The 14,674-nt window shown below is 46.7% G+C and overlaps 1 pseudogene; it reads right to left on the reverse strand.

Annotated features, from left to right (window-relative positions):
* Nucleotides 1-10,932: 10,932 nt before the first annotated feature.
* On the reverse strand, nt 10,933-11,754 carry LOC144161627 (sphingomyelin synthase-related protein 1-like; annotated as a pseudogene).
* Nucleotides 11,755-14,674: the final 2,920 nt, after the last annotated feature.

The following is a 14,674-nucleotide window of genomic DNA, read 5'->3' on the forward strand; positions in this document are numbered from 1 at the left end:
TTTGCGCCCCGCGCGCGAGCGTCTACAGCCGGCAAAGGGGTGGAATCACTGCTTTCTTTCTTCTTTTTTTACTGATGAGCGGGTTCCGTTTATCACTGTCTCGGATAGCGCCGCCTAGTTCCGACTCTTTGTAGGGATAACATCGTTTGGACCGGCAATATTTACAGCTCACGCTCTCCGCGGTCTCTCCGAGGAAGAGTCACGCGCGCACTACGTTTTAGAGGAAGCTTCTGCTGAGGCCTGAGATCCTGCCGAGTGTAAGTGCTCGCATCGCAAATGCCTGAAAGGGTTAATGGGAAACGACAGGGCCTAACGCTACAGACGTCCACAAGACCCCCCTTTTTTTTTAATTCTGCCAAGAAGGCGAAGCGCGATAGGTGCAGCCGGCAGAGGTTGAGGTTGCAAGTTATTTATTGTGGACATACGGAATTAACTAAAGAAGTTCGCCCTACTTCAGTATTTCGCCGTAAATTTTTAACACAATCATGACAGAAAACACGCACTGAGTCTATAGACATCGAAGATTTAACTACTTTACGCTGCTCAAAGAAAGAAAACGAAGTTCTCAAGGTAGAAAATGCTGCTGTGTTTTCCGAGCCCGACAAACTGAAAGCACTTATGTCCTGGTGACCAGGCGAGCTTGCTTTGCCTATTTCATGCACAAGATTATCAAAATTAAAAGATTGCCTCGATCGCGACCTTCCGATTAACTACAAAAAGAAATTGGCGTTTGTCTAAACAAAATAAGGGAAGCTCACACTAACGCGTACGACTAGAAAGTAGCGAAGCTTTACGCAACCTTCACGACCATCCCAAAGGTTTAAGTCCATGATCGCAGCCAATTTGCTTCTTCTTCGCTGCCGCAACTATCTTTACTCCATAGTTGTTGCTATAAGTGTGAGCTTTTTTTTTTTTTTGAAGTAATAATCATTGGACATTACCTTTGAGGGGCCTTCGTTATGACGCGTCTTTCTCGTTCCGAGAAACTGTAACCCCGATTACGGCGAACGCTGGAGTATTTCTCGTTACGAGCAAGTGTTGCCACGATTACGGCAAACGCTGGAGTTTTTTTTTTTTTTTGTTGTTGTTGTTGTTTTTGCCAATCTTGGCCAATCTCCTTAAAGGAGCCATGAAGACAAAATACAAGTTGGGTTTATTAGAAAGACTGCTTAGTCCCGATAACAATGATACCAATATCATCGCAATCTTCGAACAAATAACGGAGATATTAAAGAAAACGTTTGAAGCAGTCGCGACCCCCTAGCCAATTTCCCGCAACTTTTCTATGACGTCACGGAACCTTGTTTGTGCGATTGGCGGCCGCCTAAGAGACCTGTCGCGACGACACATGACTGGACGTCTGTAATGGGGCCTCTAGTTCCATTTTACCGCATCACTTGAATGCTAACGTGCAGTTAACGCACTGAAAATTATGTTTTATTGTTGGCCAGTATGACGTCATTCTTGCTCATAACACGTCACTGTGGCGCAAAATTTGAAAGTTTTTAAATACTTCTTGCTTTTTTTTTTCGTTAAAAAAACATCTTTTGTGGCTCTAATGGAGCTGAGTGAGATACTGAATCCTCGTTCTTTCAAATTAAACGAAGATGTATTTTCTCTTCATGGCTCCTTTAAGTGGGCATGCCTGGCTTGACAAGCATGCGCCGGGGGCGCTGGGCGGTCGCCGCGAGGCGCGCACACATGAGCGCTCGTCATTTTCTTGGTTTTTTAACTGCCGGGCGGTCGCCGCAACCTTGGCCAATCTCTAAGTGGCCATTCTTGGCTTCACAAACGTGTGCAAGGGACGCTGGGAGGTCGTGCAAGGCACGCACACATGAGCGCCAGCCATTTTTTTCTTTTATTGCCGGGCGGTCGCCGCGAGGCCCGCGCTCACGTGCGCGCGCTCGGTACGCGCGCTTTGTATTTTCAACTGCATATACGAACAATTACGATTTCCTAAACAGCTTCGCTGTTAATAATAACAAATAACAAGTGAGGAAGGATGTTTGTCATCACAGTCCGGTTAAAGACACTGTGCTCCCCACTGTGGTTGTTTCATTTCACCAGCGCTTGAAACAGCATATTTTGCCTGAAAAAAGAGCCCCAAAATAAAAAAAAATATTCGCAACTACCATGCCTGGGCCACACCCCCCCCCTAGGAAACTTACATCTACGTTAAGGATAATACTCTTCTCAGAAATTTGAAGGCACTGACAGTTACACGCAAGATGATGAGCTGGCAAATGTTTCTGCTGATTGAGAATTTCCAAATTCGTGAAGGATGTGGTCTTGAAAGCTGCGGTCCGTATCGCTTCCGCCGACGGCTTGGAAGAAATTGCTTGAGCCCGTGTAGAACGAGACCGTAAGAAATTCGTGATTATGGCATCCCACTTGATTCCGCCCGCTGATGTCTGCAAGCCGTTTTGAAAAAACACATTTACAGCTTTTTTTTTTATTTCAGTGCACACTCCTTGCGCAGCAAAGAAGATGAGATCGTTGATTTTTGCGGCACGCTCAACTCCAGGTCTGATGTCATAATGATCGATAGCAACAAATTTCGAGCCTCGCAGAAACTATAAATACTATAAACATCTCTGTACCTACCCAACGACGACAAATCATGCCATCTGAGTTCCCGCCTTGGACTCTATCACCCCTATGCATAAAACTAAACATAACTGGACTCACCTCAAAAAAAGTTATGCTTCAGATTTGCCTCCTTCAATTAACACTGCCCATACAAGTAGCCAATACTCTCATATGACCCACATTGGCTCATCTACGCTTGACTGCAGTTCTGCTGGACTCTTCATTTCATCAACCGGCCAAGCACTCTCATACCGTCTTGAGCGCCAAACGTCATCTACATCTGGTGAGCTTCATGCCATTAAACAAGTACTTCGTACATCGGTTAGCCAGGACGCTGTGGCGGCGATCGAGCCACGGGAATGGTGATGAAAGAATGGAGGAGCGGCGTATGTGTTTGCTCAGAGCGGGTCATCACGCTCGGCTAAGTAAGATCAGGATTTTGTGTAGAAGCCACGACTCAGATGCACGCGAGTTACTGCTGGTATATTACATGAATACACGTGGCCAATGTAATATAACTGATACGTCTGTGGCACTTCAAGTCAGGGTTTGAATAGTTGTTAAGAATGACATACAACAGAATTCGTTTTTCTTTCTTTTTCAACGTCATTTGTGCATGGTATGAGGCATGCTGCGCATGCTCGGTTTGTGTTATACTTCAAAGAACCGGCTCAGAAATAAAATCCATTGAAGTAGCACTATATCCGTCCGTGTCTTTCCTGTGTGCTGTTTATTCAACGCTAACACTTCTTCTATACAATCAACCAACAAGCCCCGAAGCTATTATTGAACTATCAAAAATGCTTCATACAATGCTCCAACCAAGGCCCTTTGGGCGCAGTATGCATACTTTCAGTTACGAAGTTATACCTCCTGCCCAACGCTAACATGACTGCCGGAAATTATATTTGGGCATTCAAGCAATGCCTAAGGCTTGCCACGAGAAACACGAAACTTTGTTTTTTGCGCAACGGTAACTTGTAATTCTTTTTGAAAGAATAATTCAATCCTGGAGGACCTCCTCTTCTGTGTGTGTATGTTGTCGTTTACGCGGCTACGTCTTAGATGGTACGATGAGTGGGTCAAGATTGGGCTTTGAAAACGGTTCAGGATGCAAACACTGGCGCCAGCGCGGCTGCAGCGCGCCACTTTGAAGTCTGCTTTGAGTGGGTACGAACGTGAGGGTGTGTGTGTGTGTGTGTACTAATGCTCCGTGTTTACACGGTGCGAGTTTAGCTCCTTGCAACGCAGGCACTCTGGTGATAGCGCAAAGTGCGCACGCGTTTCATGCCCCCTTTGAAAAGAGGGAGAATGTGAAAAAGTGCGTGCTGCCACTTCGTTTACTCGCGGCGCGGGTATAGCTCCTTTTGCTACCAGGCCAGACGATCCCGTAGGCATATCGGGATAGTAATAGCTTAAGAATACATCGCATTAAAAAAAGAAACGCATATAAGCTTCAAAACCGGGTTTGTGGGGAGTCCCCGAGGTGGAGTAATTTCAGTGTAGGGAAAATCTGACGCTGACATGCAGTTGAAATGCAGTCAAACGGCTACAAAGGAAAACTTTCCTTTGCAGCCGCATGGCTGCATGTCAGGTGGAACTCAAATTTGTCGTCACAAATGTCAGCTGTACAACCCGCTTCTGAAGATTATCCAGTGTCTTCAAAAAAATCCCGAGTTCAATTAGCTGAAACGAAAGAAAAAAGTATAAATAAATGTGAACTATTGCTTGGGGTTAATAGCTCGTCAAATATGCCCTCCAAGGTGCTATGTCGTTAGTCGTCTTCACCACAGCGCTCCAGAATGACCAATTGAAGTGACCAAGTGTGAAAATTCGGTCAACGATGAAGCCCAACATGCGATTTGACTAAGAAAATTGCATAAAGCGCAGGGACAACACGCAAGGCGTTAATGGCGTTTTGCATTGCGCAGTACCTCGGGCCGAATTCCCTTTTTTATTTAAATTGGATGCTCGGCTACGTCATTTGTCGAATTCGTACTGTAGGCCATTTCCATTGGTAATTCTGGAGCGCTGTAGGGGTTTTCTGCGTGGTTTTCTCAGAGTGTGTGCCGCAGGGGGCACAGGAGTAGCGGTCTTAACTGAAGGCAACGAAATGGCATCTTCTTTTCTGAGAAACAAAAAAAAAAACGCTAGAAAACCGTCAAACAGAATGCCGCAGAACCGAAACAATTCAGGCATTCGTTTAAACCTAAGATCTCAGCCCGTTAAGGAGTACCACAAGTGCGCGCTGTTGTCACGTTGGGCTGTCTTGTCGCTGTGCTCTTTCGCCGCGCTGCTATTTGACGCGTGCTCTGATATCGGTGCCTTCCTGTCGTGTGCTGCTATGTCGTTTTCTATTTTAAAGCTAACTCGTGTGTTTTAACGAAACCAGACGCCCCACTTCAAGGCGCGATCGTTTACCATGTTCATAAACGATGGCTTCCGTAGGCGGCCGCCAAACGCACAAACTAGCACGTCCGGCGTCATAAGGAAAGTGCTGGGAAGTGGCTGGTGAATAAAAAGCCTTCGGTCTGTTTTTCTTGCTATGCAGCCTGTTTGAAGTTTAGGATAAAATTGCCGTGGTTGTCATTCCGACGTAACAATTTTTTCGAGTGAACCAAACTTATCTTCGTGCTCGCTTTAATGAGGAGCCTGCACTCTAAGAAAAAAGGGTGTGGTAGTTTCTCCCTTAATGGTGAAACAGGAATGTATCATATATTGCTCCCTAAAAGGTAGAAAGATTCTCCCTTTAAGAGGGAGGAGCGCGTTTCTCCCTTTAGGAGTGGAGGAAGATTTCCCCCTTTCGTGAGCTAATGGAGGAGCGTTCCTCCCCTGGCAGCGTCACCCGAGCAAGGCTTGTCATGCGAGAAAGGCCTAGCGAGCTGATCGGTTTGAGGATCGAGGAAGTACAAATACGTAGGTTACTGTGGTTGTGTGCGCTTAAAATGCGCTATAATAACCAAGACATTACCTACCGAGCACCAGAACTGCGGTTAGCAAGCGATGTCGCCAATCGTATATGCGCGACTTGCATTCGTCTCGCTGGGCGCCCCGCCTACGCGTTCAGAGCGAACGCGCCGCCGTAAACACAGTAGAAATCATACCGATTGCTTTCAAAATGCCGCCTTTATTTCTGAAAGGCTTGTAACCCCGCCGTTCACCGCACACGAGATCACAAGCATCCAATACGGCCGTTTGAGAACAACCAGTTGTTGTTAGTCGCCTTACCTTGCTACAACCGATGCATCAAAACGCGGATCGTCTGCAGTCGTAAATCTCAGCGCAAATGCAATGCAGGCAACAGGAAAAACGTATCCGTCGCTGTCGCATCCTCGACAATGCTCGCCCTCTAGCGTGCTCGAAGTAAAACAATCGTAAACGTTTTAAAATGACCGATAGATGACGCAAAAAAAAAAACAGTAGGGGTGGGGAGGGGTAGCTACTAAGCATAACCATCAGTGGGCACTTACCATAGAGTTTCTCACTACTCTATGGCAGTTACATCAAGGCGTTTCCTTGGTTTCCTTTATGGATAACGTATGTTATTATAGCCAACATCACGGAGGCCGCATGTGGGCGGGCACATATTAGGAAGAAACATAGCACAACACAGCGACATACACTCATTAAAGGCACTGCCAACGTACACACGTATACACCAACACGTATAGTACACTTTTCACGTGTCCGCATGATCACAAGCCACAACTAAACATTGAAATGGCGACAAAGTATTTATAACCCTGATCGCCGAGAATGCAGGTAGGAACAGTGAGATCGTTGCTTGAGGTGGGTTTTGTTATTTCATCAAATGTAACCCGTGCAATTGCAAACTTTTATTAATTTGAGGTTTTGTAAGAAGCAGTAAAATAGCTCAAAGAAGAAAAAACGTTTCACGATACAGTACGGCAGGTATGTTTGGGTAATGACACTCATTGCCTCGCCTTCGCTCTTTTAGCATAGAGCGCACCGCTGGTCTGGCAACCATTCAGCCAAAATGTTACCGAATGGGGGCCTTTTGTTGTTGGTTACTGATGCGTCAATATGCTGCGGTCCGTGCTCGTTGACGAAAAAAGGGGCAGTTTGCTATCATCGCTGACCTCTTTTACCCTTGGGCGTGAGTATAAAACGTCCACAAATGCAGTGGTAACGTTGAACAGGGCGCAGGCGAGTCGCCCACAGCAAGCATGCAGCGGTGCCCACAGAATGTGCTTCAAACACACGGCTGGCGAGCCGTGCGTTAGCGTGGCGGGCACATGGTAATAATAAAAAGAAAGACAGCGAGAAAACAAGCAAGCAGCACACCGCAGGGGCGGTGTTGCTCGTAGCCGTCGTATGCGCCCGATCGGCGAAAGCCACCGTGTAACGATGAACGGTTTCGTTTTCGGCGTCGGCGCCGACAGCAGATTGCAGACGACCGTGGAGAATATTTCCTCCCCCGTTTTGGTATTTCGTAGAGGCCGTGCAGAGCGCGCTACGTGTAACGAGCTAAAGGGAGAATCTCGCTGGTCCGGGGGAGAAAACCCTCGATTTCCTCCCTTTTTCTACCCTTTTTTCTTAGAGTGTGCCATTATCTGGTTAGGAAGGAGGAGGTAATGGTGTTGATGATGACTATGACGATGCGTCGTGCTTTACGTGCACACAGAGAATTTTTTTCTTGGAGCCAGGCGAAATTCATGAGCAACATTCCGTTTCCACGTAGGTACACGCCCGGAACTGCCGGCGTGATGCAGAACGTTAATTAAACGTGGTAATAAGCCGCACCTTTCACCAAAAGATACGAAACCACCCTATACTTACAAAAACATCAGGTAGAATTGGTCTAAGAATATTTTTTAGAAAAAAAACTTGTCAGAAGTTGTAAGAACCGCTGGGGCTTGAACCCAGGCTGCCAGCGTCAGAACCAGCTATTCTACCTCGAGGCCACAGAGGCGTAACTGCGGGCTCTTTCAGAGTTGATCAAGAGAGTGGCGGAAGTGTTCAAAGTGAATCAGTAGGTGGCACTAGGTTCTACACTAACTTCCTGGCTTGCAAACACATGGGAACGGAATGTCCGTTTCGAAAGAGTACGTTTTATGCATTCGTAGCGCAAGGAGCGTGGCGTGGCCCTGGAACTTCCGGAGACCCTTTCATCTCACCCAAGCAATAGCGTCTGGCGCTCGAAACTGGCGCTCTTGAAAGGTGTTAAAGGGAAGCTGAAGCGCTTTCCAAAAAAATTGAGTTAGATTAACAGTTGTATAGTTTCTTGCGCGCTGATTCCGAATATCACATTGAAATTTATCGTACATGAGTCCAAGTGGCATTTATCTTGCAAAAAGCGCGGCCCCGTTTGAAAGACGCGCGCTTTTCGTCTTTTGACGCCCCTGATTGGTTGCGCCCGTCATGACGTCAAAGGAGGACACCCTTCGGCCGCGCGGGTTGTCGGAAGCATTGGGAACGATCGTACGGTTGCCTTTGCGGCAATTTACCTTGCAGTTTAATTTTCGCACATGACTGGAAGTTTGTTTTATAATTTCCCGTGCTGTTGGTTCAATTATCTCGGAGCTTAAATTTGCTTTACACGACAGAGAACCCCAAAGCAGTGACTGTGACGTCGACTAGTGGGTTCCATCAAAATATTTTTGAATTAGGCAACCAGCATAGGGGGATTTTATACCTTATGTTAATATTAGGTACTGCCTTAACTCTTTCTTATTATACACAAAACCATTTATGCCGAAGATTAATGGGCGTTTTATAAACAATCTACCAGCGAAAAGCACGTACGTGCACTGCGCGAAAAAATAGCGTTCATGCGCTGTAAACGTATATGAGAGACACATCTTGCCGGTACACGCATAAACCAACAAGCAGACTCTGCTTCCGCATTTCCTTTGTTCGTTGTCGCCCACCCCAGCCCCGTTACTCATCCCCGTACACAGACCCACACGCGCGCGCCATTTCGGCAGCGGCTCTACGGCGCCTCCGCGATTGCTAGCTGCACTTCGATGAGTGGCGTCTTACTGCTTCACATGCATTTGTTCTGAAAACACTGCAGCATACTAGTGCCTGCTCAGCATTATTGGCTGTAGTGGGGCTTGATTTTCGCTTGTGCATTGCGCATTCTGCTACAATATTACGGCCACCTCGTTATAATTAACAGACCAGTCGGACAAGGCAGTTACGTTGTAGTTACGTTACTTTAAGTAACAATCACCAAACGTTTGTGATAATGAATCGTTGGCCTGTTTCAGCAGTTCTAGATTTAAGCATTTACCGCGCTAGTCGGACAGAGGCCGTATATTTACTCTTCGCTCCTATTTTTTTTAGTATCATCATTATATATATATCACCGACTATCACTGGAGCACACTTGAGGTTCAGTGACAACAAGTGCTTGCCAGGTTATAATATGCAGCCACACGGAATCTTGGGCAAAAAATTAGGCCCCCGCAGTCAACACAAATTATGGCACGGTGGTGGTTCGGAGTGGTGTTTTTTTTTTAATTCCAGACAAACATCACCTTATCGTGACATGTATACTTGCTAAATAAGTAATCTGGTTGTCTTGGTTCTTTTACTTTGTAGGAATATACTGTTTACCTCTTAGCCGGGAGAGAACTTCTATCAGGATTGGCCCCTTGTTTTAGTTTCGCCAAAAAATTGTTTTTTGAACACTGCCCTGAGCCCATAGGGAAAGAAAACCGACGCGTTTAACGAAACAAGTATTTCCTGAACAAATGTGACTTGGTTTCTGGAATGGAACGAAACATCCCCGGCCAATGTACAGCAGTATTCCCCATCCTTCCTAAATCTAGAATCTAATGTGAACATTCACGTCCGTCGCATAAAAAAAAACGCATTAGAGCGGTTTACAAAGTATTTAACGTAGTGTAGTATATTCTCTGTCATCAAGCACAGCCACCTCGGCTGTCGCTTCCGTATGTTATCAAGCATCCCGGAGTGGCATTATTCTGCTTAGGAATACGGCATGATAACGTATGCCTCGTTTGGCGTTCGTGCATACTTTTTGAACACGAAAATTGTACAAATGAGTGCTATCAACCACAAAACAAAAAGTATCATTCACAAGGAAACACGGCGAAAAGAGCATGGCCGAGGCGGCCGATCCGGCCGGAAGTCCAAGTATGACGTTTTTCAGCCGGTTTTCGCCCGCGCTCTTCGGTCTTCCGGCATCGCGCGGCGAGATGGGGGCGGGGCATCGGGCCACTTTTGTTTGCTCATTGCGCCGCTTCTATTGCATGTATTGCGAAAATATTTCGTACACATGAACTATTCAATGTGTACTTGCTGCTAGTCAACTTTTATTTTAATTCTAAAACCGCTTCACCTTCCCTTTAACACTCAAAATCGCCTCGCAAGCATGAAAACGCTTCCGCCATATGAACTAAAAAATTACCTTAGGTGCGTATTCGGAAGAACCGTTTCGAACTGGTTTGTTTGCGAGTCCTGCTTGACAAGTTTTGACAATCCACACGTTGTGTTGCATAAAACATCAAACGTCCACGGCTATTTGGCGAAATATCCCCCCCCATGCATCCACGGAGCGTGAAACTGTAATCTGGAAATTGCAACACTTTAGGAATGGGCAAAACCACAAGGTACTCCAAGGTGTTTTAGGTTTGCTTACTGTTGTAAAACGCGAGTGATTGTTTTGATCTATTTCACTTGTGTTATATGTCGCCTTTCATTTGTACCCACTTGTGCATTTTCCAGGCTAACCTCACCAGTACCATACAAGACTATTCTCTCTCTCTCTCCAAGAGATGGCACCGTCAATAAATCATTAAATAAATAAATTAGTCATGGACGGCTGCCACTGTTATTTGCCACATAAAGCAGTGTACTCTATTGCTATAATCTGGTAGCTTCAACGCTAAATTTTACGGAGGCTTTCATTAGAAAGTAAACCAATTTTGGTCTCTTTGAACAGGATAACAAAACAGGGGGGTCGATACGACCTGATTATTGATACTATGATTACACCTGTTAAGCAGCAACTCCTACAGCCAAGACTGCTGGAGAACGTGTCATGATATCCGTGGCTATATTAGTGTGCGGGGGCTCGAATAAAAAAGCTAGAAGCAACGTGCTTAGAGCAATCCTATGTCCACACAGGTGAGGTGAAAAAACAAATTGCGTCTTACCGCCTCACAATTGGCAAGTATTTCGGATGGCAAGGGGAGGGGTGAGGTCACAAGGGGCTGAATATTGAAGTTTCCGGGTTGCTCACCATAATATATTTGCAACAGCCCTCGCCACCTGCCAACTGCAGGCGCCGCCGTCAGCATGCAAAAGAAGACAAGAACAGACGGAACTGTTACATGAGCTTACGGCCGCATGTTATTGATCGCTCCGAGAGAGAATGCACAGTGGCGCGCCTTGGAGGAGCTTCCCGGGCACAGAGAGTAGCACGGTGATTCAGCGGACCACGAAGACGGCGCCAAGGAGGGCGAACATACGCCGCAGCAGGAAGACGCGGTGCCTGCAGGCGAGGATCCAGACCCACACGATGAACAGGAGGAGGCCCACGAGCTTGCACATGGCGAAGGCCCGGGAGATGGGCGGCGCGTTGTCGGGGAAGATGTCCGGGAGGGGCGGGTACGCCTCCCTGTCGGTCTCGCGGTCGCGCACGATGGCCATCACCATGGCCGCGCTCCAGGCAACGGAGAGAAAGTAGAGCACGCCAACGCCCATCTTCCGGATCTCGGGCTTGAAGTCGCGCGCCCTGGGCCCTGTGGAGGCGGCGGCGCCCGCCGAGTGGCCGTCGTCGGATTCCTCGTCATCCTCGGAGTCGGAGGAAACGTCGGGCGACGACTCGGGGCCGTCTGAAGATCCGCTTTCGTTGTCCATCGAATTTCGAGGGCTACTGGTCTGCGCGTCGGTGAACGCAGGCAGCGGCTCGCTGGCGCCCAGAAGCTGCCGGACGGCGGCCATGTTCTGCCGTTGCAGCTCTCGGATGCAGATCATGATGTTCTTGATGTCCCCAAGCAGCCTGAGCTCGAGCGGGGGCTTCCGCAGATCCGCCTCCGAAATGGTCAGCAGGGCGCGCCCATCGATCAGATGCTCGCCGAACGTCACCTCGTACTTGTCCAAGCCGACGGCACGCAGCCACTCACCGACGTCGCCGACCGTCCAATCCTGCACGGGTACGTCCGTAATCATCGTGACTCTGCGCGAAATCGTCTGTCCTGAAGGATTTCCCGAGTGCGAGCGGTGGCACCTACCCGCCGACGACGTATCGCGCGATTGCACTGCTTCACCTACTTCATTGTCTTTGCCTACTTCATCGTCTTCTCGCAGCCAGGACCACGACACCGCGCGTCACTGACCATTCCCTCTTGTAACTATATACGGACACGGTGGCTACACGCAACCACTAATGTAATGCGAGGCAGAATATTTTTTTGTGGGCGAGTGTGCAAGTGTCCCTCCAGGGTATTCCCCTTGGATACCAACCACCCATTAACGCTAGAGACATGCTCTTCTCACCTGTGTGTGACTTTCTCCTTACAGTTAACGACGAAAAAATGGTTGGCACCAACTATTTTTCAGTACCCTTGAGAAGTAAAAGTATGAACTTTGGTGCACTGGGCTGAACTAATACATCAGAAGAAGGCCCTTGACAGGGGATTGAAGATGCTCAGCTGAACAGATGCATAAACTGAAGAAAAAATACTGGTTACATTACAGTGACAATTTCATTGCGTTTTTTTTTTGTAGCTTTATCCCTATCAGCGGACAACAGAATTACATTCCTTACGAAAAGAAGTATCTACTTTCCAAGCGCGACCAGAGAACGCTTCGTCCTTGCTTTTTAAGGGGGACTAACCTGTTAACATTCCTATGGGACTTGCTACTTTGCGACCCATCGTGCACCAATACCAAAATCTTTATAACTGCATACCAATGTTCACAACGTCCTAGTTCGCTTATATTAGAGATACGTCACTTTTGTACTGAAATAAAGAAAATAAAACTCTTGCTTGCTTGACAGCTAACGCCATCTAGTGAAAACTGGATAAACCAAAAATGCGTTTCTTGTTTATTTTTCGTCTCGGTAAAGAAGCGATGATAGGTCGGCAGGCTCACTCATGAGTGCACTCCCTCCCCCCCTTCTCGCCACTCATGAGTGAGTGGTGAGTAAGCCTCGTCATTGTTTTGGACTGGCGAGTTGGAGTGCGAGTGTGAGTGCGAGTGAGCGCGAGCCCCACGCGCCGTCAGCCCCGCTGTGAGCCCTACTATAGGGACCGGAACCTGGAGTTTGCCGCGCGACACTAGCGCCATTTTTTTCCCGTAGTGGCGGAAAACGGAAGTTATGGACTAAAAAAAAAAGAACGTGCCGCAGCTGTGAGCGCGATGCCCACAGCTGCGGCACGTGATTTTTTTTTTTTACGCGTGAGCGCTTTTTTGGCTTGCCGCGAGTGTTTCCCGAGGCAGTAGGGCTCGAACGTTAATTACCTCATTTATGTTAATTAGTTAATTATTGATTAGTCAGATTGGGTTAGAAGTCAAAGTGATGTCAATAGGGGTTGTGAGGTATCAAATTAAAGGTCTCGATTAGTGGAATCACGTGGTAATAGTCATGAGGTAATCACGTAAGTCATAGATCGGGTTAAAAGTAAAAGTGATGCGATAAGGGCTTGTGAGGTATCAAAATAAAGGTCTCGATTAGGGGAATCACGAGGGAGAAATTAAAAACTGCTTACTGGTTATGGTCACGAGATAGTCACGTGAGTCACGAAGTGGGTTAAAAGTCAAAGTGGTGTCACTAGGGAGTGTGGGGTATCAAATTAAAGGTCTCGATGAGGGGAATCACGGGGGACAAATTACAAATTGCGTCCTGGTCATAGTCATGAGATAGTCATGTGAGTCATACATTGGGTTAAAAGTCAAAGTGGTGCCACTAGGGCTTGTGAGGTATCAAATTAAAGGTCTCGATGAGTGGAATCATGGGGCACAAAGTAAAATTCGCTTACTGGTCATAGTCATGAGACAGTCATGTGAGTCATGGATTAGGTTAAAAGTCAAAATGGTGCCACTAGGGCTTGTGAGGTATCAAATTAAAGGTCTCGATGAGTGGAATCATGGGGTACAAAGTAAAATTCGGTTCCTGGTCATAGTCATGAGACAGTCATGTGAGTCATGGATTAGGTTAAAAGGCAGTGTGAGGTCACTAGGGCTTGTGAGGTATCAAATTAAAGCTCTTAATGAGTGGAATCACGTGGGGCAAGTTAAAATTTGCTTCCTGGTCATAGTCATGAGATAGTCATGTGAGTCATACATTGGGTTAAAAGTCAAAGTGTAGCCACTAGGGCTTGTGAGGTATCAAATTAAAGGTCTCGCTGAGTAGAATAATTGGGGACAAGTTAAAAATTGCTTCCTGGTCATAGTCATGAGACAGTCATGTGAGTCATGGATTAGGTTAAAAGTCAAAATGGTGCCACTAGGGCTTGTGAGGTATCAAATTAAAGGTCTCGATGAGTGGAATCATGGGGCGCAAAGTAAAATTCGCTTACTGGTCATTGTCATGAGACAGTCATGTGAGTCATGGATTAGGTTAAAAGGCAATGTGAGGTCACTAGGGCTTGTGAGGTATCAAATTAAAGCTCTTAATGAGTGGAATCACGTGGGACAAGTTAAAATTGCTTCCTGGTCATAGTCATGAGATAGTCATGTGAGTCATACATTGGGTTAAAAGTCAAAGTGGTGCCACTAGGGCTTGTGAGGTATCAAATTAAAGGTCTCGCTGAGTAGAATAATGGGGGACAAGTTAAAAATTGCTTCCTGGTCATAGTCATGAGACAGTCATGTGAGTTATGGATTAGGTTAAAAGTCAAAATGGTGCCACTAGGGCTTGTGAGGTATCAAATTAAAGGTCTCGATGAGTGGAATCATGGGGCACAAAGTAAAATTCGCTTCCTGGTCATAGTCATGAGACAGTCATGTGAGTCATGGATTGGTTTAAAAGGCAATGTGAGGTCACTAGGGCTTGTGAGGTATCAAATTAAAGGTCTTAATGAGTGGAATCACGTGGGACAATTTAAAAATTGCTTCCTGATCATAGTCATGAGATAGTCATGTG

Source organism: Haemaphysalis longicornis, unplaced genomic scaffold (assembly GCF_048455015.1).
Source record: "Haemaphysalis longicornis isolate Haplotype H1 unplaced genomic scaffold, Haemaphysalis longicornis Haplotype H1 scaffold_1, whole genome shotgun sequence".
Classification (NCBI taxonomy): domain Eukaryota; kingdom Metazoa; phylum Arthropoda; class Arachnida; order Ixodida; family Ixodidae; genus Haemaphysalis; species Haemaphysalis longicornis.